Source organism: Ambystoma mexicanum, chromosome 2p (assembly GCF_040938575.1).
Source record: "Ambystoma mexicanum isolate Mex_15411 chromosome 2p, UKY_AmexF1_1, whole genome shotgun sequence".
Classification (NCBI taxonomy): Eukaryota; Metazoa; Chordata; class Amphibia; order Caudata; family Ambystomatidae; genus Ambystoma; species Ambystoma mexicanum.
This window is the reverse complement of record NC_090923.1, coordinates 821,140,449-821,165,025: the sequence shown is the minus strand read 5'-3', so window position 1 is coordinate 821,165,025 and position 24,577 is coordinate 821,140,449. Positions and strand designations below refer to the sequence as shown.

The following is a 24,577-nucleotide window of genomic DNA, read 5'->3' as shown; positions in this document are numbered from 1 at the left end:
AATTATTTTTGTTACAGAAATAATTTCTTTATAAATGCAGAGTGAATTCAAAAAGAAACATTAAAAAAAAATTTTGAACATTTTTTCTTTTTTACTCCAAGTGGGGCCACCTCCCAGGATATTTGGTCGCAGGGCCCCCCACACTGCAGGGGCTGCGGGGGCCCTTGTTACGTCAGTGGGGGCTACAGAATGCCTGGATTATGGTGAGTATGCAAGGGTTTTTGTAAAGCATGCTTCCATATCTGTTATCATTAGTGGTCCTTGTCAAAAAGTGGCATGCAAACATTCTAGGCTCCCACCATTCAAAGCTGATCAGTCTGCAAATATCCATGGGCCACTCGAGACACCTGATCCGCACTAGAACTTGCTGACGTAGGCCCATGCCGGGCACTGTGGGCAACTTTTCCTTATGACATTGTTTGAGTGCCCTTGGGTTTCATTTTTCCCTTCGTGTCTATGTATAGCATAACAGGTGTATTTGCAGAGTGCCATCTTGGCGCTATTGACAGATAACAGATGTTTATTGTTAACCAACTTAATGGTACTAATTTTATCGACTGCAGAAGAATGAAAGGCTGAGTGGACCTGCTGGGATTCAAACCTGTGACCATGAGGTCAAATACAAGCCCCGGTAGTGGATGTTTAGTCCACTGAGCCACAGATCCAACTGTGACTATACATGTCCTAAATTGGAGATTGGGGACCAGTTCACCCTCTCCGACCAAATTCTGGGGACTTCTGAGCAAAAGGATGTGTGATTGTCCTGGCATGCTCGGCCTCGGGGGGTGGGGGGGGGGGCTCGATGTCAGACAAGATCGCATATGGTTGGGCCTCTGCATTAAGGAATCAGTGTAGCAGAGAAGCTTTGAAGGAACGCAGCTCAGAGGGCGTAGACCCAAAGGCTTGCAATGGAGAGTTGTAAGTGTCCGACAGCACGGTGTGGATGTCATTACATGGAAACCCCCATCCATGGGATTTACATCTACTGTCTCGCTGTCAAGAGGTATGTGCTTTTATGATCCTTAGGTTTCTCCATGAGCAGCCAATGATGACCATGGGTGGTCCATGCTACATGATGTGGCATTCCTCGCACTATTGTCTGTTCTAGTATTCGCATGTGAGTATTATCCCACCTGAATGTTGATGATGCACTGCGTGTATTAACGATCACCCAGTAAAGCAATGCATGCATTTATTTGTATTACTGTTGAATTCTTAAAGGACTAATGGCTTTAAAACAGGTCTGGTGCAAATTGTGAAAAAAGGGTTATTTTGAATACCTTCTAATTTTAATATACCACCAAATTGCAGGGAAGCATTGCCTGCTGATAATGTCCACAAGTACCATCATATTGCTTCTCGGAGATAATTTTCAACCATTGTGGCTATTTATTATTATTATTATTGTATTTATTGAGAGTGGACCTAGCTTCGAGAAGCAACAGAACGCTTTACCTAGGTATACGCCAGCACAGATTTGTATCGGAGCACTTTACAGAAGTGTATAACATTATAGATGCATAACAGAGCGCTTTTCAGAGGTAACAACAGAACAGATATACAGCGGGGTGGGCAGGATACAGAGGGGCACAGAGCAGGGGTACAGCTGTACCGGGTGGCGGGGAGGAGAGTGGTGGGCGGCGTCTGGCGAGTCAGGTGGCGCCAGGGATGAGGAGATGGCCTAGTTTACAGTTACTTTGTAAATGTCTATATGACAAAGGGCAATTCAGTCCCTGCAAATAGCTAAGAACCACTGATGGTAAGAAAGGGACACGTGATCAGGCCTCAATGCCCAGCTTTACTTCTGTCCAAAGACTTAATGAGAAGCTTGGATTGCAAAGTGACTGCACCTGTAAGAGGTGCTTTTCGTATAGTGTCCCAGCTACGCAGTGCTCTTCCTTTGGAAAATAATTAGGTCGAAGCCCTCTGGTGGCTGATGTGGAGGCGTGTTTCTGCAGGGCTATGCCTGGTGCAGTCGCAATTTTCTGTACGGTTTTCTTATACTGGTCGGCGAGTTATTTATTTATTTAAAATGTATAAAGCGCAACTAAGGCCCCTAGGGCGTCTAGGCACAAAGCGGGAAAGGGGAGGCAGGTTCAGAGTGCTCATGTACCAAGTGCTTTATTAGAGAGGGAGCAAAGGATTAAACTAGTGAGTCTTCAGGGCTCTCCTGAAAGGAAGATGGTCAATCAGAATTCTTAAGCCAAGCAGGAGGGCATTCCAAAGGCTGGGCTCCAGTTCTCTAAATACTGCATAGCTCACACAAAGCCAGCCCCTATATGTGTGTTGGTGGCCTAGCCCTTAAAGACCCATGTTTGGAAATACACATGCATAGATATGAATGTCACCAGAATTCCTGGATGTGACAACAAATGAAAAGTAAGTTGGGGTGGGGGCAGGTGTCAGGAAGAAATCCACACTCTGTACATTTTCCGTGCTCCTTAAGGGTTGGCAGAAACCCAGCATGCTATTTCAAACTTATAGAAATAATATGGACTAGATTATTTGGCGCTCTTCAAGTCCTCTTTGTCCCTTTCGCCCCACCCTCCCCACCCCTTCCCAGCTCCCCCCGCCTCGGGCTTGGCCCAGGTCCCCGAATCTTCTGAGCCAGGCAGAAAATACGTTTGGACCATTGCTAATGAGGGGGAAATCCCCCCTCTAGGGTCAGAAAGGGGCATGCGCCCCTTGCTGGCTGCTAAGTGGTCTGTGGGGGGATGGGATGGATTCCTTTAACAAGGGATGTCAGAGTCTCTAATCACCTGTTAAGCCCGGGGCATGAGTACTGGTGGGATAATGGAGCACCAGAGCAAGGGTGGGATTCTTTTTTCTAAAGAACCCGCTCTTGAAATGAAGTGGGATAAGGGGGACAGGATAAGTGAAGGGCGCTGATCCCTACTTACAGCCTGATGAATACCCCGGATTTCCAGCTTTGGAAACGAGAGACCACTTCATAGCCTCTTGTAGGCAAGTGCCCCATCGTAGGGAGGCGGTCTAACACAGAGCGGCCTGCGGGCGAGAAAAGGGGCTTATTGTCCAATCTGAGATGCCACTCAGCAGGGGAGGGTTACACAAAAGGCTATTTTCACTGTGATCTGGGGATCCAATAACATAAATGCCCGGCTATGCTCTAAGTAGATATCTCTTTATTATTCAAAAGGTTTTTTTGTTCTTTACTGGGCTCCTATCATTTTCTAATTCTCCCCTTTTCAACATGATGAAGTAATGGGGGGAGCCATTTGTGTTCTGCCTTCTAGCACCCCTGAAGGACACAGTAGAAGCATATCAAACCAACATTTACATGCCTCTCCATTAAGTTGGGTAGTAGTAACATTTGCTTCTTACAGTGCTGCAAAATTACAAAACCTGTGGGAGCAACTACTACTTACAAAACAGAGGCGCTCTTGTTCAATTGGGGTGTAACGTTAATGGAAGGCGTAAAAGCCTTCTGCAGGGCTTTTTTACACCTTCCATTAACGTCACGCCCCATTTTCAATCATTTGTATGGCGGAGTGGAAGAGCGGAATGCAACTACACTTCTTCAATGCCATACAAATGCCCCAACATTTCCGCTGGCAGGCATTTTAATGCTGACCTAAGTGCTGGGGATCCCTATGGAGCCTGTTGGCATTATGTACCAGTATAAAGCATGTGGACTACATAGGGGTCTATTGTAAACGCTGCCTACGATGTTGCATGGTCGGCAGCGTTTACAATGAAATGCCTACTACCATGCTCGCATGGCAGGCAGCGTTTACAATTAAAGTTAAACGCTACCTACCTGGCATGGGCTCACGGTGTTGACATGTGTATGATATAAATCTGATATAGCTTTAATAATTGTGTGAACTATAAGTCACCATCCCAAAACCTAGGTAGGGCCAATTGTTAGAGATTAACTATCCACTAGACAAATAGTTGATCATAGTTATTATGGTTTTGGATTAAGGTGCAGATTCAATTGCAAACTCTGTCTGCAAGGACGTTGCTGTCACAGCAGCTCTCAAACAGGGCACCTGAAACCTTTGAATCTGCTCTGTGCCATTGAGGAGCAGGATCTGTAGATGATGGAGACTGATGCAGCAGGGCACAGGTGTACACTATGCTTTTGGACTAGAGCTTTTTGAAAAGGGTTGTCTGTTTAGCAGTGCACACTTTCTGCGATGGATTACCCACATCATTGTATTGGTAATACCAATAAAAAAAGCCAGGGCTTCTACACCCTTGTCAGGTGGCAATCCTTCACAATGGGCCACTGCACCAAGCGGGTTTAGACTCTCCACATAGATTGAAAACTCCAGTCAGAATAAATCCCCACCCATGACACCATCGCCCATGTGATCATGGGTGTGGGACTACTTTAGCTTGTCAGTGGGTGTGATTGTTGGGGAAGGCAATGCAATATGCAATCTCTGCCAGAAGACAGTACATCAGGATAAATCAAGTAAGACTACCTTGGGCACCTAACTGATGAGCAAACACTGTCGACTGTGGTACAATGATATATTCAAGGAGCTCCCATCGTGTACCACAGACACAATCAGTTCAGGACCCTCATGCAGCAGTGGTGGTGTTTGTGAAGGAATATCAGATGATACTGCAGCTCATCACTGGCCACGCTCTAGCAAGTTACCCCAATTCTCCAGTACTCTGGGCCACACCAAGCATCTCCCTGACCCCCTATGTCTGGCCCAGCATGGCCTGATGCAGCTGCACCATTGTCTAGCTAGGCCACTTTACCACCTGTGAAGAATCAACTTCCACTGTATCTGTGGAATCGAGGTTTCAGTGATGATCGGCGGTTCTGAAGCACTGGTCGAGACGTCTCAGATGTCTTTAAGTGATTGCGGCTTGACAATGGTCAGCATTGCAGTCAGTTGCAGGTCGATGAACTCGACAGGCCCAAAAATGTCCTTTAAGGCAGACGTCGGTAAATACTTGTCGAGGCACTTCTCCCAACTTCTTCAATGGGCTTATGTCGTACTTTGAGGTGAACGGCCAAAAGCTGAGCAGTGTGTTGCAGGCAGCTGCCTTGTCCTTGGTCGTTGGGTCAGAGACCTTCTGGCACGTCCTACCTAGGAAGCTTGCTGCAGAGCCTAGCAAGGCATGCTGTGTGCTGGCTGGATACCAGTTGTTGAGCAGCTAGAGGGTCCTGTGAGTTCTGGATCTCCCTCTGTTCCCTGGGAGATGTTTAGGGGAGGGATCTTGCTTCCCTCTTTGGAAATCCTGGCCTTCCTTCACTGGCAGAAGATGTAAGACAGACTGTACCTTCAGCCAGGGTCCAATGATGAGTTCTTCTTGCCACGCCTTGCAAAGTCTTCAGATGATCTGCCAAAAGAGAGGCTCGGCCCTCTTTTAAAGCCAAATGGGCCACATCGATTGGCCTAGGCTAAGACCATCTTAATGAACCAATCCTGGCGTCCCTGTCAACCTTCTCCTGTATGCATGAGGTCATAACCAGAGTGTGTGCAACAGTAAAAGTAAAGGGGTATAAAGATGACCCATCTTCATGTCTGTTGTTGATCAAAGAGTCTCTCTAGTTAATGGATCTCTCTGTGGTTGCTGTTTAAAGCGGCAGGTCTCCCTTGAAGCTGCGGCCAGACCAGATGCTCTGGCTCTGCAAACATTCTCTTACCTGATGAATGAGGTCCCATTACCAGGGAGTCTTGCTGTAAACACACAGTCCCAGATATGACAGTTCACTGTCAATGACATTTAGGGCGGCGGCTGGCTTCAAGTTAACACAATTACATATGAAAGGTTGTTGGGGTTTCCGGTCTTCTTTGTTAACCTCTGCAGCCAGGCTCCATGTGTGCCTGTTTGAAGTACACTCTATTAGTATGATACTCACTGCCACCAACAGTAGGGCCCAACATAATAGCAGGGCAGATTTATGGGGCCTTTGTTATTTAATCAGGCTGGCCAGGGCAGGGAGAATCTTGGAACTCCCCCTTCCCGGAGAGGACATAGTGTACTCCTGGCTGTCATATTCCAGCTAAATATGACAGAGCGGACTGTGCCTGTATGCTGTATGTCCACCCAGAGTACACAGGTCTATGCCTTTGTCGTGGTGTGAGCATAGGAACATGTGTGTGGCTCAGCCCCACACATTTTCCTGAGATTTGTCTACCATCATTCCATTTAATTAAACATTTCAAAATAGTGCAAGCGAGTGCACACCCACCTTGCGGATGGTCGAATTCCTCACACCACCACTAACAGCACAGCCTCCTGTTGGTGATTATAGAAATCAGGATGTTGTACCATTTGGGCAGAACAGGCAAGACAGAACAATGGGGAATTCAGGTGCATGCAGAATGCATATCCTGACCTCATTGGTGGGAGCGGAATGACAAGCTCATGGTGGATGCCTTGCTCCTGCACTAACCTACAATCTTCTAGATGACTGGGTACAAGTGTATTGAAAGTGGTGCTATGGTGCGCCTTGTAGAGAACAGAAACAAGTATTGACAAAGCCAACAGTTTGGGTTTTTGTTGAGGTATGTGACAGGCATTTGTTCGGCACCTGACTGTAAGATCGCAACAGCTGAAAAATGTTGTGATTATCTGGACATATGATGTCAGTACCTGGCAAAAGCCTAATGCCTCAAGTCAGAACTGTTGACTTTGTCATTGCTTGTTTTTAAGAGGACACCAGTGCATGGAAAAGATATAAATCAAGTGGCTTAAGACACATTGGTTAAAACATTTTGTTTACACCAGTAGCCATTTACTGCTGCAAGTAAATCATTAAATCGTAGCAGACTGCTTAGAGAAAACACTGACAGGCCGATGTTTGATGTTATCGCCTTAAAAACAGAGCTCAAAGAGACCCCAGGAGGATGCGTTTTGGGTGGGGAGGGGCAGCCAGTGGGCGGGAACGGCCATAGGGATTAGCATGATCATGGACAGTCAATGGGAGGGGAAATAACCAAACAACACCCACATGTCATCTTCCTCCTACCTCATACTCCAATGCAATCGTTTTAGCTTATAGTAGGCTCTTAAGCGCCACCTAATAGCCCAACTAAAAAGGCATAATGGTTCTTCTAGTTGGTTGCACCAAATAAGTTGAGGGAGGACCTCCAGTTTGTAAAAACACTACTGGGACTCAGACAGTGGCTTTGCTGGTTTGTAGAGCCAAATAGACTGAAGCAGAACCACGACTGAATCTGATGATGCAGTTAACTGGACTGAAGAAGTCATGAATGAAACATTATATAGAGGATGCTTTGTGTCTCCAATGGTTGGTGGTATTGCCAAATAAACTGAGGAAGAATCGCTCGTTTGTGAGCATTCTAGTAGGACTCAGAAAGTGGCTACACTGGTAAGTAGAGCCAAATAAACGTGGCTCATGCTGATATGGTAAGATAGCTCAGTGGGTTGGGGCTTTGCCACTGCAATCTGTATGTGATCTGCAGGTAGCAGGTTTGAATCCCAGCAAGGTCAACTCAGCCTTCACTCCTTCTGAGGTTGATAAATGAGAACCAAATTTGATTGGGTGATAACTGTACGTAAATATGTTATATGTTCAGAGCTTTGGCGATAGTGCCATATAAATAACTCACCATTATCCCCATTTCAAATTGAACCGCAAATTCACCATAAGTACCCAAATATGCACCACACATCTAGTAATAACGTTACAAAGCTTAAATATGTGTATACGTTTGTAAGTGTACACTTTTTGCTAGTAATAGACACAGTAAAAAGACTTCCATCCACTGTATCTGCAGAGGTCTTTTATTATGTCAAATGCGCACTTCTACATATATTATGCTTTGATAAGTAATTACTAGATATGCTAGAACTATTCGGGTGCTTATAGTGAACTTATGATAACCAATAACAGAAAGTAGACTTCAGCTCCATATGAGTATTCAAAAAGCTGTTTGGATGAAGCTGAATACCTAGATTTTGTCCCAATTGTGTCTGAATACTCACTCGAAGCCGAGATTCGGTACACCCCTAGTAGTTGCACACTTTAAATTAGTAAAAGACACAGTAATAGACATGATTAAAAAAGTCCATCCATCGCCGTGTACAGACTAGAGTAATTTTACTATTTCCATCACATACTGAAAAGTTTGTAAATACTCACTTGGGCACATATTTAAGCTTTAATAAGTATTTACTAGAAATGCTGAAGGCAAGTCGTTTTACTATATCTATTAATTTAAAGAAATATAGCTGGGAACTACTGTCGCACTGCCTCACTAATATAGGGGCCTTTTCAGAAAAGGGGTTGCATTGGTGACTGTTTTAAGAACAGTTTGAGGTCTACGTTGGTAGCGCCAAATCAATTGAGGCAGAACCTCCAGGTTGTGTGTGTGGTAGTAGGACAACGAGAGTGGCGCTGTTGGCTGGTAGAGCCAAAAACATTGAGGATGAAGGAAATTCTAAAGATTCACTTTTGCAACGCATTCCAACACTACTGTCAGAGTCAAAGTCTCCACTACCTTTCCTGTGCTGCTCCATCTGCGTGACTGCAGCTGAGGAATCTATTGTGTGACCTTTCAAGCAATGGGCCTGTGGTAGGGCTGTGGGATGGTGGTGTGCCCATTGCCTGCAGTTATGGGGTAGGAGGCAGCCCCGACCCCCTTTCCTTTTGCCAAGCATGTGGATGATGCCATCCTATGTGAGACCACAGGGACGGGTTGCCGAAAAACTGCTACTTGGCTTCCCTTGCAAGACACTGTTCTTGCATGTAGGGAAGCGGCAAGTTGAGCTTGTTACTTTTCTGTTGTAAAATAATGATGCATGCCTGATATTTTGAGAGGGTTAAGATGGGTGCTTCCCTCTCCTATTTGGAGCGTGCTTGGTGTCTGTTGCACTGCATGCTGTGTGTGGTGAGTGTTGTTGGTCAACTGAATCTAATGGTTTGATACGAAATTGGCAGTACGAAAAAGAGAGGGTGAGAAAGTGGAAAGGAACTGGGGAAAACACAGAGATAAATCCCATCAAATCATTTGCATCTTGTATGACACACAGTGAACGGTTAAGCTCATCTGCATCTAAACATCCACCAACAAAACACTTTTCAAAATGTATAAGGACCAAACAGCTCCTGAAAATGAAGAAAAGGGCAATTTCAACAAAAATGCACAAAATCAAATCAGACATCCACACCACAGATGTTATGATATGATATGATAGTTTATTTATATAGTGCCTATACACAATCTGTTTCAAAGCGCTTAAAGGCAAGGGAGGGAATAAGGGAAAATACAATGACATTCTTACAGGCCAGGAACAGTAAGGATGTGAAATTATCGTACTCGGCCTGACGACATTTCAGATAGTGCAAGAGCTAAGACATAGATAAGGAAGGGAGGGGGAGAGTGGGAAGGAAATGGAAACAGACAGGCGACTACCGTACTACGCCTGACGACATTTCTGGTAGAGCCAGAGAAAAACAAAAGGTGAAGTAGAGGGGTGCAGAAAGGGAGGGGAAGAACAAAACAAGCGACCATCATACTAGGACTGATGCCATTTCAGATAGTGCTGGAGGGGGGGGGGGGGGAATCAAGTAAGGGGAGGACAGGGAGGAGACAGATGAGGTTGCTATCTGGTAGAGTAAGTGCATAGAGGAAAGTAAGCAGGGGAGGGGAGTTGATAGGAAAAGGGAGAAAGGGAGAGGAGGAGAGAACAGAGAGTAAGCAGTCAAAAAGAGTGGAGAAGCAAGAGGGGAGAGCGAATACAATTGCAGAAGTCAGTAGTAATACATAATGTTGCAAGCCAAGATACAAGATGAAGATGGGAAGAGCATGATTCAGGGCCACCATGAGTACAAGATGCAAAGGAAGTCCAGCATGAGAGTTCAGAAAGAGTGACGCACCGTGAATCAATGAAGTCCATAAAAGTCAAATCCAGCATTGGCCACAAGACGGTGATGGTGAAACAAGAATATATCAGGACAGACTCCTGCAGAAGTAGGCTGCAGGAGGAGGGGGGTTTGGGAGGTAGCAGGGTAGAAGAATCAAACAAAACAAACAACACCGGTGTGCAAGAAGGGTGTGGGGCACAAGGGAACATCACAGGAGGACCAGAGGGGGTGGGGATGGCCTGTGGGGACAGAAGGAATAAACACATGTTGGTGTATGCTTACCTGCTGTCTGAGCAGGGGTTCGGGCCCTGGGTCCTCCTGGTCCAAACAGGTCCAAACAGGAATTGCCCTTTTCTTCGCCTGCCCTTCGCTTCGGATGCCCGGGATAGAGACGCCCTTGATCTAAGATTTAAGAACAAGAAGCAAATGGCAGGGCTAAGAAGGTGGGTGGGGCTTAGGCCAGGTGACCTAGATCCACTTGCACCTGCTCCCCATCTGCAAAGGAAAAGAGGCTGGATGGCTCCTTAAGTAGGGAAAAAGAGCGGCAACCAGGAAGGCACCAGGTGGACGGGGCTTACTACGTGGGGAAAAAGAGCGGCAACGGAAGGCGCCAGGTGAGCGGGGCTCAGGCCAGGTGTCCTAGATCCACTTGCACCTGCTTCCCATCTCTCTCGATCTCCCCATCTGGGTTAGTCAATAAATACATGGAGTGGGTGCTTAAGAGCAGAGCTTGGCCAATGTTTTATGGTTCCATCTGGACCCTCGGGAAGATAAGCATGACAATGTGCTAGAAGCCATATGATTTAAGATGAAAGTCGCAATGATGTGATGTGGAGAAATGTAGAGGGAGCAAATCAGGATGCCGGCTTGTCTGGAGCGATAAGGAAGCTCAAAGGAATAGTCACGGTTTTCTCTCCTCTCTCTAATTTAGGAAATCTTATTGAGGCTATGCACATCACGTACTGGGTTAAAGATCCTTTGACAAATGGGGCAAGTTTACTGTTGCATTGTTTTGAATTAATAAACTAATTATATTTCGGGATATCATGACTGATTAGAATGAGACCAAGTGGAAAGGGGGTTGTGCTTAGTAAATGTATCCAATGGGATTAGCGACTGCAGGTGATGATTACATTTCTTTGTATAGGGATATCCAATGGGGATTGTGGGATGACGTTGTGTAAATTACCTAATTGTATAAAAACTTTAACTTTGCTGAGTACAGTAAGGAATTGTTCGTTTTCAGCTTCACGAATCTGACTAACCCCTTTTGGCTGTTTGCATGTTATTAAACTCGTTTTTCCGACAACATGCACGATTTCTTTTTTGTAGTTGTTTTTCATATCGAGTTTTGGGTTTACTCTTCTACAAGAACCTGGCGTGCCAAAAGAAATGGTTTTACTTTATATTTAAAAACAGACATCTATTTACAAAAATATGTATCAGCTGGAAAAACGTTCCTTAGATGTCATCCAAGAACCTTAATGGAATTTCCATCCGGGTGAGCTCTTTAAAACGTGCTCAACTACATCTATGATAAAGCTGAACCAGAGAGCTCAAGCAGGGACATAGGGCTCAGTTAGATCTAGCAAATAGCTTAGAGCGAGTCCATTGAGAATCTTTCATATGATAGTCAATGAACGAGAATGGATCTGAGGTTCTATGATTAAGCAACCTAAAGCTTCATGAGCCTGTGTGGTTTGATCATTTTTCCTCAAAGAGAAAGTGATATGTAGAGGCAGAGTTTGAGTGGCTTGCAATTTAACTACGAGATTTCTCTCTAAGCCCAGGTACATGGCAATACAGTAGTGGACCCTGAACATCACCTCTGCCTGAACTAGTAACGCAGGATGGTCAACTCCAGGGTAAACAGGTTGCTACAGCTGCTAATATTAAACATATGGGAGTGAGCAGGTGTTCCCTTAACAACTCTTTTCACTCTTTGTTGCCTCTTCTCTCCTCTTCTTTGCTCTCCCCTGTTTCTCTCATCCTCCCTTCCACCATTTTCTCTCTTTCTGCTGTTCACATCACCTACTCTATTTTTTCTCTTCCTCGTCTCCTCCACATCTCCTTTTACTTTCAGGTCCATTGCCTTATGCCCTCGTTCTCTCTCCCGCCTTGCCTATTCTTTGCTGTTCTCTTTATTCACCCTTACTTTTCTGTTCCCTCTTTTCCTCTTCTCCTTTCCATTTTCCTTCCTTCTCCCTCACCTGCCGCAGTGCTGTTCTCGGTCATCACCTCCTCTCTTCTGCTCCATCTCCCTTAACACCTCTTTTCTCCGTTATCCCCTTCTCTCCCTCTCCTGTTTTTCCTCGTTTGTCCCCTTCACCTCCTCGCCTCCATTCCCTCGTCTACACTTCATCTCCCTTCCTCCTGTACCCCTTCTTTTTTCCCACCTCTTTGCCATTCCCTTTCTCCTCTCCACCCACTCTATTCCTCTCTCTCTCTCTGCTCCTCTCTCACTCCTCTCTAGGGTCTGACTGGTCCATAAAATTGTCTCGGCACCAAAGAAAAAGTGGCCGCCCGTTGCAAATGGCTACTCGTTCCTTTTGTAACACGGTTTGAATAGTAACTAAGGGGGTGTTTTTTGACAAAGTGTGATGGAAATTGTGCATTTTAAAGACTATTTATTCAGCAACACTGGTCAAAACGACTAGCCACAGAGTGAATTAACTCAACAAAACGGCCCAAATTGGCCAAAAAAGGTGTCCCACACCAGCATTTTGTGTTTTTGGTTCTGCCGAGGGCCTATTGCCCTATAGGTCAGTCTGAGCTTGCTCCTCTCCACCTCCATACCCCTCTCCACCACACTCTACTCTGCACCTACAACTCAGCACACTGACTCATAACTTCCACAACACTAACCTGCTGCATCCTTGTTATACAGGAAAGGGAGGCTGGGTATGGGTTGAAAAAACGCATGATGGATAGGATAGCAGCTGTATGAAATGTTTGCTTGTGCCCACTTATTCGGAATGGCATCCGCCATTTTGAAACCAGTATGACAGTGGCCCAAACTCTGACAATTCTTCCTGAATACCACCTGGCCCTCCCACTAAAACTAGGCATCTGTGTGATTTGGTATGTCCCCCTGATCTCGGCAGGTCCCACGGAATATATGGAAGCAGTGCTTAGAGAATTTTGCTTGGGCAATGCTAATAAACTCTTCTCTCCTGGCCCCTGGTTTGCACAACATAGCTTATGGACTCCCGCAGGGGGCTGGCCCACGATCTGCTCACTGGTGGTCCAGGTCTTTTGTCATTTCACCATTGCACTTGTGATTTTCAGGAAATACCAATGGTTCTGTACTGTTACTTATGAGGCTAGTGATGGAATTAGGACCTGAGAGAACCCCAGTATCCTTCTCCCAGGTCCTTTATCATGGAGCAGGTGGCAGTCTCCAGCCCCTCCCCGCCACCACCCTGGGTCGCCTCAGTCCCGTTCTCTAGCCTCCAGCCTGTGACTTTATCACACTGTTGGGTCATAGGAAGTTAAGTTGAGGCTGTCCAAACAGTAGACTATGAGGACCTTGGCATGTCACTTGCAAACTGCTTGATTTAGAAGGTTACATGATTTTATAATGAATAACTTTATAAAAAATGCACATATAACGAAAATGTCATAACGACAAAACATAACAAATTTTGTATACATTTCTTTTTTGGGATGGTCCCTCCCAAGCCCCTGTTTCCCACCCTTAAAAACTGACCCCAGCCGTTTCCCCACATGATGTAACCCTTTACCCCACCCCCACATACATTCCGCTATGTTTTATGTTATATAATTTTCTTTATATATTCATACTACATAATATTGTCATTATAAAGACTGTATACCGACTTAGAGAAGTACTATTGATTGTATGTCAAGCATTCAGCCACTATAGAAAGACATCACACATCCTGAGTGAGATCGTGTGCTGGTTAGCTATGCCCTACCATGCAGAAGGTGAAAATTACCATGGCTATCATCGCATGAGACCATGAGTTTGGCTAATCTTCCATGGTGGTTTACGAACACTAGATAATTGTCCCAGTTTAGTGCACAGGTCCTCATGCATGCATTGCATTCAGTTATTGCACTAGTCAGTTGGTTGAGTAAGTAGGAACATTTTTATTACACCAATGTGTGACTGCAGTCATGTAGAGGAGCACCTGCATGCCTCTGCAGGAAGTCCCGCCCCCTACCTCCTATATGTTGGAAGTCTGAGACTGTGCCATGTTTGACACCAGCAATTGTGCCAATACCGCAGCAAATCTTTGAGAAAAGGTACCCACTGAGAAAACCCTATTGAATCTACCCCCAAAGAGATGATAATCTGAAGGAGGAACTCCCTGAAGGAATATGAAAAGGAGCAAAAGAAAGAAGCTAGTGACATCACAAGAGACAAGTGTGACGCCTTTGAGAATACTGGCTGAAACTGATGACAGAGTTAAGAATCGAGTAAACTTTCATGTGCGAGAAGAACATTGTACCTGTGCGAAGTGCTGCAGAAAATCAACTGTTCAATAATTGTACAGACGCTGAAACGCAAGTAGACTAAGTCATCATAAAAGCTGGCTATGTGTAGTGAATAGAATGCAGGCAATGCCGCCATTGTATAGGAGCTGGACATCGGTGTCATGAATTTAGTAAGTCCGGACCCATGGAGATGAAAGGCGAGAACTGTGTCGCAGCAAGAGTAAGATGAGATCGTGGAAGCGCCTGGCGAGGCTGTCTGGCCTGGTATGAAAACTGAAGCAGCCAAGGTCAGTTATCTATTCTTGGAAGCAGTGAACGCGTGAAGGATGAATCATCCCTTATTAAGGTGCAAAGAAAGAACACCAAGAGTGCCAAATTATATTCATTTAAGACATTTAAATGCTGCAAAATGGACAAAATTGTGGTCTCCTCTTATGTGAGCCAAGGATCGAAAGAGTTGAGCGTGGAGTCCTATAACAACTATAGGGAGTGCCTGCACTCCCATATATTCCCACAGACAAGGATACTTTGCCAAGTTCAAAGACAATCTTCATGGCAGAAGGCATGGGTGATGAGAGATTATGGGCTAATTGGGTGGGGAGGTAAAGTCAAGTCCACCTCCTGGCACCTGGTCCTGAACTTATGTGCTGCTAAGTGAAACGAATGTTCCAGACATGGCACGAGTGGGCCAACCAATTTTAGAGGGCCGCATAATGAAGGGCCTTGTAGTTTGAAGATCAATGATAAACTGTGTACTTAATAGTGTTGGAGATTACATGATTTTAGAGGTAGGCATAAGTTGGCCACCTGACAATGGGTAGCCAATCACAATCCTAGTCCCTATGCAATGTATACTTAGATGTTTCCCTTCAACCAATTATAATCGCTTATAGGTTTTTCTTATTTGCCACGTAGTCTGATGTATTCTTTGCGTATAAGGATGTTTTTATGAGAAATTTGTCAAGAGCTGAGCGAACGTCCGTTGATGTCTGTTGTAACCTCCCTAATTTAAATAATTGTTAATAAAACAGCAATCTTTGCCATCTTCCTGAGTTGGTTATCATTTCCAAATGTTTCACCCCCTAGATAGTTGCTGACTTTACACCAGCACCCCATTCCACAGCAAAGAGATCATTAAAACCTTTCCTCCTTGAAAACATCAACCAATCAGAAGAGCCCATGCTCCTCTAATGTGATCAAGGCCCTTCTTCCATGCTTGACCCGTCCTTTTGCAGATTTCTGCAACCTTTCCTTAACTATGGGGTTCATCCCCAACTGCTTGCAAAAGCCCCCATTGCACCCCTTCTAAAGAAGTCTAATTTGGAAAATGTGCCTTAGCTTCACCAACAGACAAAATGTCCTAGTTGCAGAGCAATAGACAACCTGCCCTTAAAAGCCAAGGTGCTCAAGCGTGTAACGACAAAACAACTGACGGAACAGAGCAAAGCCAATTACCTCATCCATAACTATCAATCTGACTTTAGACCATCCAGAAGCACAAAATATGCCTTACTTTACTACCGGAGAGTCAATCTTGAATTACATGTATTCCAAAAAAAACATCCAGACTCTTGCTTCTTGACCTATCCACAGCCCATGATACACTGGATCACTCCACTCTGCTGTCTCGAATCAATGAGAACATGGGAATTAAGGACAGAGCAATCAAGGGACAATCCTTCTCCCTCAGTCTAAAGCTATAGCTCAGCGTTAGGGATAATGTCAAGGATCGTCACTCTCCACCTGACTCTTTAACACCTACAACCATTGGCTAGCCAACCTGATTAAATCGTTTCAACATCCATGTTAATATCCATGCTGTCTCATGCTGGGACACATCCTGCTAGCACTGGACTTTCAACACAAATGGTTGGTCATCAAATTGCTTGTTCGATCGAGAGCTGAATATTGTATCGGCATCGATACAGGTGTCCCAAATAAGGATATCAAATACCTTGGAACCCAAAACCAAACAGGCCATTTGAACCAAAGTCTTATGCACCACTCGCAGAGGTACCCTCTTTCCAAGGCCCAAAACATTTCAGCAAAAAATGTCACAAATGCGTAACAAAAAGACACCTCCATTCAGCGACCCAAGAAATGTTGTCCCAGGCAAAGTTTAGACTCCAAAAGGCAGGGGCGAGAAGCCTGGCAGCTAAGGGTAGGAGCTTAGGAATCTACAAGCAGGAACCAGACCACCTAAGGACCCAAAGGGGCTTAAAAACATACCTCTCCCAGTACTCTTTCATACTGATCTCAATTAGCCCCGGTGGCACTCCCCAAAACATTATATCTTGAGCTAAGAGGCCTCAGGCCCTGTAAGTCTAGCACTTCTACCTCTAGCCGGTCAAAGAAACGAAGCACTGCCCCAGAACCTTTGTCTATAGTGTGTTGTTAACTTATGTTATTCATTGTAATAAACAGGCTGTACCAGTCACAGCAAGCCTGGGGTGTTTTATTGAGTTATTTTGTTGAGCTGTTATTATATTATTATTATTATTATTATTATTAGTGTACCCCTCTTGGCGCAAAAATGACCAACCCCGACCCACCTTACTGCTAAACTCAGTTTTAGTCCCTCATGCTCTGAAACATTTTGCGTGTATGTGGCACCTTTTAAAACAACAAATGCATAATTAATGGAGGCAATATTAGCAATGTTCCATCACAAATATGCTAACGTGAAAGCAAGGGAAATTCCCTTCACCTTGCGCCACCGCGACGTGACTGTAGCAGTTCACAACATAAACAGGTCCTTTGTAAATAGTGAACACAGCAGCACCTGGAATGAAGTCAAGATCAGCTGCCTCTAAAACATCCTATAGGTTGAAACTATAGGTTGAATCCTATAGGTTGAATCCTATAGGTTGAATCTATAGGTTACAATGGGAAGTGCATTGGAGTCTACTTCATTGAGGAGAACAACCCAGTACAAAACAAAAGGCAAGGTCATATTTACCAGCACCCACAAAAAACAGTAGAGCCCGAGTGGAGGATTGCAAGGCCACCCGTCACCTGAAAACCCCGGCGATTGCTTTGGATATACTCCGGAATGAAAGGGTTGGAATGTCCTTAACAGGACCAAGGACCAAGCAGCAGGCTCCAGCTTCTCGGCTAGTTTGGTCTGAAAGCAGATAGGAAGTGGAAGTGAGGTCTTGCTCAGCTGCTTATAGATTCTGGAGCTGCGTGTCTAGGGGTACGCAGAAAGTTGCGAAGGTGTTCTTTGCCAGGCCATTACAAATGAAGAACTGGGGCGATGGCAGGCACACTCATATGTACCCTTCAAGATCTGGGGAGCAGGGTAGGTGAATTCCCAGTGAGACCTCCAATCAGAACTGGAAGTGTAATATAAATCATCGGTACGCCGCGCCGTACCGCTAGTTCGTTTACTTTTTGCAGAGCGCAACTTTAGTTCAAAGGCTCAAGAAACGTATCCTGGACGCTTTCTCTTTCTCCTGAGCCAAATATAAAATCGGCTCAGGCCAGACATTCAAGCACTGCCAGTTTCCCAAGTCACAGCTAAGCAGGCACACACACACACACGTGCACACACAGTCCTGGCTCTGCAGGTCGTTAAGGTGCTCAGGTTGCAAACACATTTCTTTTATCAGTGGCAGAGCCTTCCATATGCATGATGGAATGTGTCCAGCACAAAGAGCTCACGAAGCACCAGCTACCTTGCAAATCTGTGCGACCCATTTAAAGATTTTTTTATATCCATTAGGATTCCAAAATATAAAGTTGCTTTATGTCACCTAATCGATCATGAATGACAACGAGCTGGAGGGTTTGTGACAGAATCCCCATATCTATCTGAGTTTATTACACAACTTCTTTTACTGCCTGTCTTAAATCACTGAAAGTACAGTGGGCTTAAATAGATTTATCAGGTTGACATTATCTTGCATTCTGGGACTTATAGTTTATCAACTGGCATGTGAAAATGAAAGCCACAATAATATTCTTTTGACTTAACATGTTGCTATAAGGTTTCATATGCTGCCATGTGGCTTTGTTGTGCAATTTGTGCTTTTTACTGTAGGCCTTGAAATCCAAATGATTTTTTCTGAGTAAATATTGGAACGTATGTGGTCAAATTTGAAGAATGGATTAAAATCCTTGCTTCACTTTTCAGCCAAAGTTAGTGATCCTGGTCTCTACCCCTTCACCCCCCAACCATCTGTGCTGCCACCCCTTTCCCTCTTTTTTGTATGCAGCCAGAGTACCACTGCTTTCCAAGTGTGGAGGGCAGCAGCAGTAATAACTACTGATTCGGCTGCAAGCAGCATGCACCAACATTTTTCCGATTCCATGTATTCAGGTTGCCTGACAAAGTGGCAATCTCCCCTGGCGTATTGAGTTCTTAATACCGAGCGGGAAGTTAGTATGTGTTGGCTTGTTTCAATGTCTTTGTGGCATAGTCAGTCCTCAGAAGGGATGCTGGACCACGCCCCCAGGTAGTGTAATTATAATTGGTTATTTATAACACGCTTAATAGCCAGAGGTTTCTAAGCACAGACCCGGGGATTGAACCTGGGTTGCTCCACGTTGGCTTGCTTCCAAAGTGAGCACATTGCCCCTGAGCTATCCTCCCTTCTACCATTGGCAGAATGTTAAAGCAAAGGTATAAAATAAAGCCAATATAGTCAACGCCAATATCATGCAGGGGCCTGCCCGCCCAAGGAGGGCACTGGGCATGCTATAGGGCCCTGGTGGAGTTGGCAGTAGCCTCCCCTCCTCCTCAGAGCCTTCATATTTCACCCACGAGTGAACTCTAACTTTTCCGGAATAATCTCTCCAAAATGTTTTAAGATTTTGAGGGTCTCAAACCACCTGCAGTTCGGGTGGTTTGAGTTTTTCACAGCCCAGTTCACTCATCCCTGGCTGCCACGGGATATTTTTAAACGTTTTAGAAAGCCATCGGTTTCCTGATGACTGGCGTGCGCGCTGCACTGCAGTCTACGCTGAAGATACTTTGAACTAAAGCACAGCTGGGTGTGCAGTAGCAATCAGGGAGTGAGTGTTAGGTGTTAAATGGCGGCAATGGCTTAGCAAACCACTGACTCTCATCTCCCCCTACGGTGCTGCCAGATGCCTTGAAAGCTCCCCCGTCACCCCCCGCCCCCCATAGAGCAGGGCAGCCCCTGTGCACACAGCTAGCCACATCTGGGCTATGCCGTCCAACGCTCCACTGTGGAGGCTGGGCCTGCGCTCCTCGATTAAAGAGGTTGAATTTACCAGACATTGAGGCCAAATGAGTGACAACAGCCCAATTAACAAAGATGGACGACCCAACACAAGCATGGTAAGGCTACCAAAGGAGGGCTTCTCCCTCGTGACTATTTATTTATTGCTGGACTACCCCGCGCAACACACAGATAGATCCATGCCTGAGTGCCATGTTAAAAGTAGGGCTAGAGAGCCGGACAGCGGCCTTGGAAGGAGGAAAGCGGGGTTGGAGACTGTCTAGCGCCACGAAGTACCCTGTACACTAGTGGCGAGCTACAAAACAGAAAATACATAGTTATCATGAAAAAGCAGGTGGCCAAGTATCAATGATTTGTCAACCGCCAGGAGTGCTTTAGTTACTCAGGGAAGACCTGTTGGCAAGCAATGCTTTTGAACTGTCGTCAGTCGCGATGTCTGACCGTTGTCAGACTCCAGTATAAGGACACCATAAGTGAAGGCCTGGTGCGGTCCGGAGGTTTGCCTTGGAGAAGCATTTTTACTATTTCGATAAGGCAAACTCCAAGCTCGCGGGGCGACGCCATGTTAAGAGGAGCCGTTTTCAAACACGTGCGCAGTCCCGCCGCGTGTCTCCAGTTAAAATCCCCTCCATCATGTCGGCGCTGAGGCCATTCCTCTTCCTAATTGGGGAATCTCCGGGCAGATATGGGACGGGGAGGCCTTAATGAAAAGAGTATGCATTTCAAAAGGGATCCTGCTCAGGGCAAGGTAGCCCCCGCCCAACCCTCCCTCCCAGCCCCAGAAGCGCTTGCATAAACCGCCCAGCCAATGTCAGGCCGGGGGTGGGAAGCAGACACACGTGTGTGTGATAGAAAAAAGAACACAGAGCAGAAGATGGCTGCAAAGAACCAGCTCACACTGTTAATTGGGAACAAGTCCAGTGCTGGAAATGGGAAACAAGTTAAAGGGGGATCCCACGAGGCCCAGAATGAGGCAGAGTTTGGAGGAGGGGGCACAGTTCTGAGGGGGCGGAGCTGGCAGTTGAAAGCCACTTTAATGAAATGTTCAAAATAATAGTTCAGAAATGGTGCGATTTCTTTCATGCTGCTTCTTTCCAAACTTTACACTGTACATCAATTCCACTTTAAATCACTTCTATGACAGTGGTGCAAACGTAATACAGTGATTCTTAGTACATTAAGGGCAGTGCTTTAAGTGGGGCAGTCTCCTAAAAGTGGGGTTGAGCTGGGGGCCCTGCCGGCGGCCCCCCCCCCCGGTCCCACCACATTATTCCACTGCGGCCGCAGCTGCGATGGGCGATGCGCCACCAGGTCTTTAAGTGGGGTAAGAAATCGAGGGGGGGCCTCTTTGGGGGCGTGGCTTGTGGCGTGGGCTAAAAAAGCAAATAAACCATAGGAAGGTACGCAAATATATAAATGCATGCAAGCATTTATATATTTGTATGCGTACCTTACTATGGTTTGTGTAGTATGCACGCCGTCTTTTATAAACAAAGAAATATGTAATATATTTCTATGTTTATAAAAGATGGCTTGAAAAGTACACAAACCATAGTAAGGTACGCACACAAATATCTAACAATTATATATTTGGGTGCGTACCTTATGGTTTCCGTACTCTTCAAGCCATCTTTATAAAACATTTCTATGTTTATAAAAGATGGCTTGCATACTACACAAAAAACCTCCAGGAAACAAAGTGACTCCACTTTGTAGGAAAGGCACTTCACAGTTAGCCCCAGTTAGGTTGCTAATATTTAGTATGCTGTAGATTAAGTATCACGTTTTCGATATGAAAGTAATGAAATTCAAAGAATTTTTGATTCTTGGCAGGAATTGTTTAATTCACATTCCTGTAATATTTGCTGCCAAAGTTTGTCTTTTTAAATCACACAATGAGTTTGCATCTCAAATTGCCCATAATACTCTGGTGCCAATGCATTTCGGATAAAACCTTCATCAGGGCGGTATTATAACAAAAAACAAATTATATAGCATGACTTATATTTCATCATTGTTAACAGTATATGTGTACACATAACATCCATTATTTAAAGGTAATTACAAAAGCACATACCAATCCGCGAGCCACGTCCATTTGAAGAGATAATGAACACAAATAAAACAAAACGGCATCCCGATTAGTTAACTGAAGTAAATGTGCATTTTCTTTCTATCTTTAAACTATATGTGCATGTCCTACCTTGGTCATGCCGAATGCTTGGATCGTGGTATTGTACAGTAGTACAACAAGATCTACGAGAAAGTTAAACAATAATACTGAGTCATCCTCAAGAACTTCAGTAAGTGAAGCAAGTAAAGCCTAATAGTTGCTGCTGTACTTACTAAGCATCTGCTGTTCACAAGCCGTGACCGCAGAGTGAGCCGCTTGCAACGCGCTCGCTTTAGTTTACCTTTCATTTTAAAGGTTACCATGGAGACGGTGTGAGGCGTCGTGGTCCAACTGGAGCATGTACGCCTCGCGCCCCACCCTCGGGCGCGAGCCCGGAGGCAGGGATGTCTCCATGGTGACCGTCGCATTGAGATTCAATGCGCATGATTGTAATCTCGTGTCTTCGAAGCCTTAAAGGCGCAGTTACTTGTGCAGGAAGGGTATTCTTTACATGGATCACAATGATGTATTAAAAACTATGCGTCCGCAACGAACCAGCGACTAAATTTGAGGAAGTAGAGCGTATGGAGGAATTAGTTGATCCAGTGTAATCCATCACTAGGACATGTATTCTGTTAACTGTGCATTGATCGCTATGATGTCATTTAAGCAATGAGTTCAGAGCGAACCAACGACTAAAATTAAAATGGAAAAATAAAAAATGTGTGATAGAAGAGGGTTTGGGGAAATGTGTTGATCCATTGAGGAATGCCACTTGGACGTGCTTGATCCAAAATGATGTTATTTAAGCATTGTGTCCAAAATGAACCAATGAATCAGATTGAAATGTATGGAAGTAGAGTGTGTTTTGTTGATCCAGTGTAAACTACCACTTATGCGGGGTTATCAAGACTTAATTATGTGCATGTGAAATACATCAGGATAAGCAATCATTGGTGTACCTAAGGTATGAACGGGATCAAATAATTGATCCAAATGTGTGCAAGTAGAGCAACAGTTATATGTAGTGCATTCCACTATTATGAAGAAATCAACCCAGGTGTGGTCCAATCATAAAGAATTACGGCAACAATTGTAAAGTGCAGTTATATAACAGAGCCATAAAAATATTACAGGAATGTGAATTAAACAATTCCTGCCAAGAATCAAACAATTCTTTGAATTTCATTACTTTCATATCGAAAACCTGATACTTAATCTACAGCATACTAAATATTAGCAACCTAACTGGGGCTAACTGTGAAGCGCCTTTCCTAACAAAGTGGAGTCACTTTGTTTCCTGGAGGGTTTTTTGTTCGATTAGTTCCTAGTGCTACAGGACCGTTTTTTGGATTGGCAGCTCCAGGCGAGAACGTTATAAAAGACTACTTTTTATAGAAAATTCATGATTTTCTTAATCTAAGCAACTACTACAAGACTAAACTTTCAAGTGGTGCCCTCCTCACCCTCTTCATCTTGCATACTACACAAACCATAGTAAGGTTTGTATACAAATATATAAATGCTTAAATGCATTTATATATTTGTTTACGTACCTTACAATGGTTTGCGTACTTTTTTAAAGCCACGCCCATCCCACAAGCCAAGCCCCCAAATGAGGACCCCCCTCGATTTCATAACCCACTTAAAGTCCTAATTAAGGGATCCATAGACATGTTCTATAGAATGAGGCTACCAGAGTAGCTCAGCTGGTTGAGAGACCGTTGCTGAGATGTTTTTTTATTAAGAACTGGTTGTTAATCGTATGACTTTTTTCAATTCCTTATAAAAAAAAACAAGTGCTATAAAATGTGTTTGGCCAGGGGATGTGTTCGGCTGGTTGCTCGCTTATATTTAAGGCAGAGGTAGGGGTATTTCTGCCCCTGTAGTGAAAATCAAAAGTTGTCACCCGTGATTCCAGTGTTTAATTTCCTAATAACTGTTGTCAGCACAACAGAAGCCTATATTTGTGATTAAGTAGCTTGACAAGCATATATCATCTTTATAAATGTAACCTGTGATAAAACACAAAGGAAGGGGCACACAAATTGCAGGGTATTTGTGTGATACTCTGATAAAAAAAAGGAACGCATTTCAAAGAAAGCCAGGGAATGCAAGTTTAAGCAGCATTTTTGAGTTTGGAAATAACTTTTCTTTTTCTGTTAACGTGTAAGATACACATTTGGGAAACAATAGTGTGCCCAGTATGTAGAAAGGCTGCTTTTAACAGTGATGGCCCCCTCCACAGTGACACTCATAGCCCAATGATTGCAGTGGTGTCCCTTTCAGGCCAGAAAACAGGCTGAACGCGAGTGACGGCTGGGGAATGGAGACAGAGCACATTAGATCACTGAGCCCCGGGCTTCCCTCTGCAAAGCCTTGCTAGGGCTTAGGCAGGCCGGGTCCGAGATCCGGCTAGACATCTGATGCCGGATCTCGGACTTGGCAAGAGCCAGCCCATTGACCAGCGCTGGGAACAACTACACGCTCTCCCCAGGATCCTGCATGCATGTGCCAAGAAAAGCTCTGAAGAGATGGAGGGAGCTTAGACACTAGCCAGAAACGCACACAATGGGCTTCCCAAAGATGTCCACAAGTCAGAAATATGCAGGCCACCTTATTCACAAAGATAGCCCGTGCATTTTGGTAGAATCGGGCAGGCAGAGTACTAGTCATACCCTGTGTCCTGCACACAACCTGTCCGGGGAAAGTCGCAAATTAGCTTAGCTGCCACAGGATTAGCTCTTCACTGCTTTTCCTGCGCTCAGGGCACAGACTCAGACATGGGGTGCCACAGTGGCTCCACCTGGAATCTGTCAGATAGCTTCTTAACACATCCTTTATCTTCTATGAGTGGTGATGTGAAACAGGAGATTAATGGCAGATATCTGTAGGTAGAGCTATGAGGGGAGCATCGGGTGTTGACTACTATCCCTTAAGAGGTGGGAACGGTGGGCAAATGGGAGTGGTGCT

General features: G+C 44.9%; 1 protein-coding gene and 1 long non-coding RNA gene across 5 annotated transcripts in view; both read right to left on the bottom strand.

The window, feature by feature from the left end:
- The window catches only part of LTBP4 (latent transforming growth factor beta binding protein 4), a 1,283,510-nt gene that overhangs the window by 1,054,053 nt on the left and 204,880 nt on the right, over positions 1 to 24,577 (bottom strand). The window lies entirely within an intron of this gene.
- Positions 21,336 to 21,905, bottom strand: LOC138565941 (uncharacterized). The gene is made up of 3 exons (XR_011301724.1): positions 21,838 to 21,905; positions 21,695 to 21,747; positions 21,336 to 21,491 (listed from the first exon to the last, which is right to left on the bottom strand). It is a non-coding gene; the product is annotated as an uncharacterized lncRNA (long non-coding RNA).